Genomic DNA, 6,000 nt, shown 5'->3' on the forward strand with positions numbered 1-6,000 from the left:
CATGTTCTGGTTTTGGGGTCCCAGCACCCCTAAACCCCTAAACCTCAATTGCATGAGTTAATACTCATCTGGAGTAGGGGGGGTGGCAGTGTCAGAGTAGAGAAGAGTGTATACAAGAGATGTTACAAAGGCAGAAGCAATAATTCTTAGCAACTGATTGGACACGGGATGGGGGGTGAGACAGAGTGAGGAGTCAAGGACAACTTGTTTTCAAGTCTAGGTGACTGGGAGAATGGTAATGCCCTTTGTGGTAATTGCTGCTACTTGCAGCTGCTGCTGTTTGTCCTTAGTTCTTGAAAAGAATCATAACATCAGGGACATAATATCTCGACATGCAAGGAAATAGGATTTAAGTGACAGAGGGCTGTGAAAAGTTACCAGCTTCACTTTCTCCTTTGGAGCCATCTGGGTCCAGTGGCCAGATATGGATTAGGACAACTGGAGATGGCCCTGCTATAGTGAGGGACCTTGGCCTTTTCAAGCTAAGGTCTTTAACAGGTCTCAGTTTGATTGAGGCAGTGCCCATTCAGTGATTAAGGTTTAATGAAAAAAAAAAGAGCCGAAGAATGGCCTCTTTTAAAAAAAAATAGATCTGGGAGGGAAGCCCCTCAGGGTTTCTAGCCAAAAAGAAACAACTGTCATTTACATTCATTCTGAGCCAGTCAGGGTCCAAACAATGACCAACAGGGCCTGGTCTGGGATTGGAATGATTGGGGGTTAAGGCTGGTCTTTAAGAGAAACAAAACAAAACAAAAGCTTCAGAGATTAAAATTTATCTTCCTTTTGGGCAGATCACTGGCAAGAAGGAAGGAAGGAAGGAAGGAAGGAAGGAAGGAAGGAAGGAAGGAAGGAAGGAAGGAAGGAAGGAAGGAAGGAAGGAAGGAAGGAAGGAAGGAAGGAAGGAAGAAAAAAGCTATGTTGCCCACCTGTAAGTCTGGTCCCTAGCTCCTTCTCTACTCACAGATGTTGCTGTTTGCCCTTCCGTCTTGAAGAGGACCATGACATCAGGGAGAGAATGCCACTACATGCAAGTGAATTGGATTTAAGTGAGGGAGGGCTGTGCAAATGTATGTTAGAATATGTAGGTTAGAATACTTTAAATCCAAGACTTCATTATAAAAAAGAAAATTGTAGAATGTTAGAGAGGGAGGGAAGGGGCCTTAGAGATCATCCAGTCTAGCATTTAGAGCTGATAGGGACCTTAGCAGTCAGCTTGTCTCTGCTCACCACATATACTTTACAGGTCAGGAAGCTACATACAGCCTTCAGTGAAACATTGTTGTTAGTAACATAAAGTGGTATGCTGAAGATGTGTCTTGTAACCTTCTCAGAAGAGGCAGAGGTGGCTCCAGAGACACAAATTTACTTTCAGTGTTGATACGCATTTAGAAGTAAATGCTTGACATCAGTAGCCAAAGAGAGATTGAAGATAAGTGAGGGTGGGGATTGGAAAGAGGGCAATCTGTTAGAGTAGATAGGATGGAATGGAATTGCTTGTATGGAGAGAAGTTTGTCTAGGCAAGGAGAAGAACCATTTTATGTGAGATAGAGGTGAAGGAGGAGATAGTGAAAGAAAGTATTTAAGAAATGTGAGATGAGGAAGGAAGGAGGGAAGAAGGAGCTCTCAGCTAATGGACCCTTTTCTTTCCAGTGAAATATAAGGCATACCCAGATTAAACAGTGATAACTAGCAGGGGGCTCAGTTTCAGGATGATGATGACATACAAGTTGTACTGCTGGCCTAAAAGTCCCCCACTTGGTTGCAAAAGTGATTTTCCTAAAGCACATGTCCAATTGTGACATCTTTTATTAAATAAACCCCAGTGGCTGTATTCTATGCCCATTATCAAATATAAAATCTCCTGTCAGGCACTTTTGACTCATCACAATCAGGCTCCTTCGTACATTCCAATCTTATTTTTTACGCCCTTCCACATACTCTACCATTTAGCTAATCTGTCTCGCTCCATCTCCTGACTCCATTCCTTCATCCTGACTGTCTCTAAGCATGGCTCCTCTAATTCAGCAGGACAGAAAGTAACAAAGCAGAACTAAGTGAACATTTTTTATTTCAAAATTCTTTTCCACCTCATGCCAGTACCACAAACACAATGGCGGCTCTAGCTCACTACAATCTGGAATAATACATTTTGCTTCAAATCGGGGAAAATACTCATTGCATTCCTTTTTTTTTCTCAGTTATCCTATACTTTTTAATCAGGGCAAATTTGGATTTTCTGCAAAAAAATTTTACTTGGCATCATTTAACATAATTTTAGACATGTTAATCCTTTTCAACTAAATCTTAGCAAAGCCTCTTAAGTAATTGACAAAATTCTAGTTTCACCATACATATAGAACTTATCTCAAAAGAGATATGCAATGTTGAAGTGTATGGCTTTATCTCTGAGGCTGAAACAGCAAAAAGAGTCAAAACCATAGGGTTACAATACTCATTTAGTGCTCAGAGAAGCTTGGTATGACTATTTTTCCCAGGGTTCAAGGCATAGGAACCTCTGTGTTTCACTCTGATTCCAGCAGGATCTGTACCCTCAAGCCACTCACTAAATATTTCCAAGTGTCCTTTGATTTGGTGGCAGGCATGACTGTATCACATTATGGCTCTGTAGCATTTTTATACACTCCAAGGGGGCAGGAGATGGGACAGTGGGAGGAGAGTGACAACGCCATTCTCAGAAAATCATGAGTGCAATGAATTTATATAGATCTGAAATTTTGCACCTAGTACAAGAGTAAGGCAGCTCTCTTCCCACTCTCAGCTGCTGACAACCACTGTCACAGCTGTTGGTGCTGCTGGGAATCCTGAGTCACCAGAAACAGTCTCCAACCAAAGAAGCAAAGAGACTGGATCCTCTCGCTTCTAAAGAGGATAACAAGCACAGGGTGGGCCCCAAAAGCATAAAAGACATCAGGAAGAATACCTCTTTTCTCCCACATGGCTGGCAGACATGCAGGCATTTTTCTTTTTTTCTCTTTTGGATATAAAACACAGTTTTAAACTGTATAATAATGATTTGTATAAACACATAAGTGATCAATTTGAGATCTAAATTTGTTAATATTTGTCACAGATAGATATACATACTATGAGTAACTGCAGTGGTATTTGTCGGTATAGCATGCTACATTTTAAGAATGCTGAGATAAATTTGCATAATTTAGCACACCACAAAGTTAGCATTTACTTTTTATAGAAAATAATTTCTTTTTATTCATTCTAGTACTGCTAGATCTCTTCCGATGAACACTATGTCTCACTTTACTGTAAACATATGGAGGCTGTGTGGCTTTCTAAGAAACAGGCATGTAAAATGTGGTGGACTAAATCTGGTGTCAAGCATTTGTCATGTCACACAGACTCCTCTAAGCCAATTTAACATGAATTATGGTGAGATCACATTATACTTAACTTATATCTGTAAATCTACAAACTTTGACAACTACTCGAAACACCTTTAACAAATCTGATAAAGCCAATGATAGCTTTCAATATATAAAGATTCGTTTTACTGCTTAACCTATTACTAAAATCTAACATGGAGATTGAAGTAATTTCCAAAAAGTCCATTATAAAAAGCTAACCAGTTTAATTTATAGATCCAATATGGTAAATGACTCTATATAAATCTTTAAACTTTCAATTACTCAAAATACATTTCAAAAACCCTTTTTAGCATGTCTTTTATGAATATAACCTAGATGGTTTATGAATTTCATTTGATTTATGAAAGTTAAAATATGTGCTGTATTTTTAAAAATATATATATTTTAGAAGTTGCTAATCTGAACGGTCCTTGGTGCAACAAAATGAGATAAAATCAACTTTCAATTACTTAGTGAAGTAGAACGTGGACATGGATAATACAAAAATGATAGAGAATAGAAAATCACTATAACATAGATTATTGCTTCAAATGATTTGTTCATTACTTTCATTTGAAAACAGTTGTGTCATGTTCTTGGAATTCACTTCAAATAAAAGAATAAAGTCAACTGACTCAGCAAATTGTGTCAAGTTATACAGTTTCCTCACGACCTGAACCACTATGTAACTCAGTTTATAATGTGAGTAGACACTTCCCTCAAAAACTAATACAAGGTTCTCTTTCAAACTTTACCTGGGAAAAAAGAACTAAGAATGTTAGGGTTTCAAAGGATTTCTCTAAACGCAATGTAAATTGATTCTGTTCCATTTAATTCAACAAACATTTATTAAATGTCTACTGTGTTCTAGGCTGTGGAAATACAAAGAAAGTAGCCTCTGCCCTTAAGGAGCTTACAGACTGGAGGGAGTCAGGAAAGGTCTTAGGTAAGAGGTGGTAACTATACTGAAGGTAGTAAGGGATTTTCAAAGAGGTGAAAATGAGTATATATTACAGTCATGAAACATCATCTATGCAAAGCCACAGACTCAAGTTAATAAGGAATTTGAAGTGCCAAGCGGGGTCAAAACATCTGAATGCAAAATTTGACAAAATAAGGTGAAATGGGGAAGATTTTCTGGCTCAGAAATGAGATTTTTATCCTTTTTGATGGGAAGGAAACAATGCACATGAACTAAAGAATTGACAAACTCTATCACAGAACTGAAATTCTGCCATATAATTTTTTTATTAATAGTATTTTATTTTTTCCCAATTATATGTCAAGACAATTTTGGCATTCATTTTTATAAGATTTTGAGTTCCAAACTTTTTTCCCTCCTTTCCCTCCCTTCTTCTGAAAATGGTAGGCAGTTTGATATAGGTCATACATGTGCCATCATGTAAAACATATTTCCATATCAGTCACAGATATGAAAGAAGAAACAGATCAATAGGGAAAAAGCATGAAAAAGAATAAAGTAAAATTTAAAAGTACACTTCAATTTGCATTCAGAGTCCATCAGTTCTTTATCTGGATGTGGATAGCATTCTCCTTCATGAGTCCTTTGTACTTGCCCTGTATCATTGTGTTGCTGAGAAGAGCTGAATCATTCATGCTTGATCCTCACACAATGTTGCTGATAATGTGTACAATGTTTTCCTGGTTCTGCTCATTTCATTTTTCATTAGTTCATACGAGTCTTTTCACATTTCTCTGAAATCTGCCTGTTCATCATTTCTGATTGCACAATAGTATTCCATTACATTCATATACCACAACTTGTTCAAGCATTCCCTAATTGATGGGCATCCCCTCAATTTCCAATATTTTGTCAACACAGAAATGAATGCACATGTAGATCCTTTTCCCTTTTTTTATGATATCTTTGGGATACAGACCTAGCAGAGGTATTGCTGGATCAAAGGGTATGCACATTTTGGTTGCCCTTTGGGCATAGTTCCAAAATTGCTCTCCAGAATGATCAGTTGGATCAGTTCACAACTCCACCAACAGTGTATTACTGTCCCAATTTTCCCACATCCTTTCCAACATTTATCATTTTCCTTTTTTGTCATATTAGCCCATCTGATAGGTGTGAGATGAACCTCTGAATTTCTCTGTAATCAAAAGTGATTTAGAGCACTTCTTTATATGCCTAGAGACAGCTTTGATTTATTCATTTGAAAAGTGTCTGTTCATATCCTTTGACAATTTATCCATTGGGAAATGGCTTGTATTCTTACATTTGACTCAGGTGTCTAAATATTTGAGAAATGAAGCCTTTATCAGAGACACTTGGTATAAAGATTGTTTCCCAGCTTTCTGCTTCCCTTCTAATCTTGGCTGCATTGGTTTTGTTTGTTCAAAAGCTTTTTAATTTAATATAATCAAAATTATCTATTTTACGTTTTGTAATGATCGATATCTCTTGTTTGATCATGAACTTGTAACTCACTTAACTTGTCCTTTAAGAATTTGGATGCTATACCTCTTGGTGTATATGTATTTCGTATTGATATTACTTCATTGTCTACAGTACCTTTTAGCAAGCTGTAGTTTCCTGCCTTACATTTTTTAATTGAGTCTATTTTTGTTTTTGCTTTGTCTGATATC

This window comes from Phascolarctos cinereus, unplaced genomic scaffold (genome assembly GCF_003287225.1).
Source record: "Phascolarctos cinereus isolate Bilbo 61053 unplaced genomic scaffold, phaCin_HiC Scaffold_726;HRSCAF=1367, whole genome shotgun sequence".
Classification (NCBI taxonomy): Eukaryota; Metazoa; Chordata; class Mammalia; order Diprotodontia; family Phascolarctidae; genus Phascolarctos; species Phascolarctos cinereus.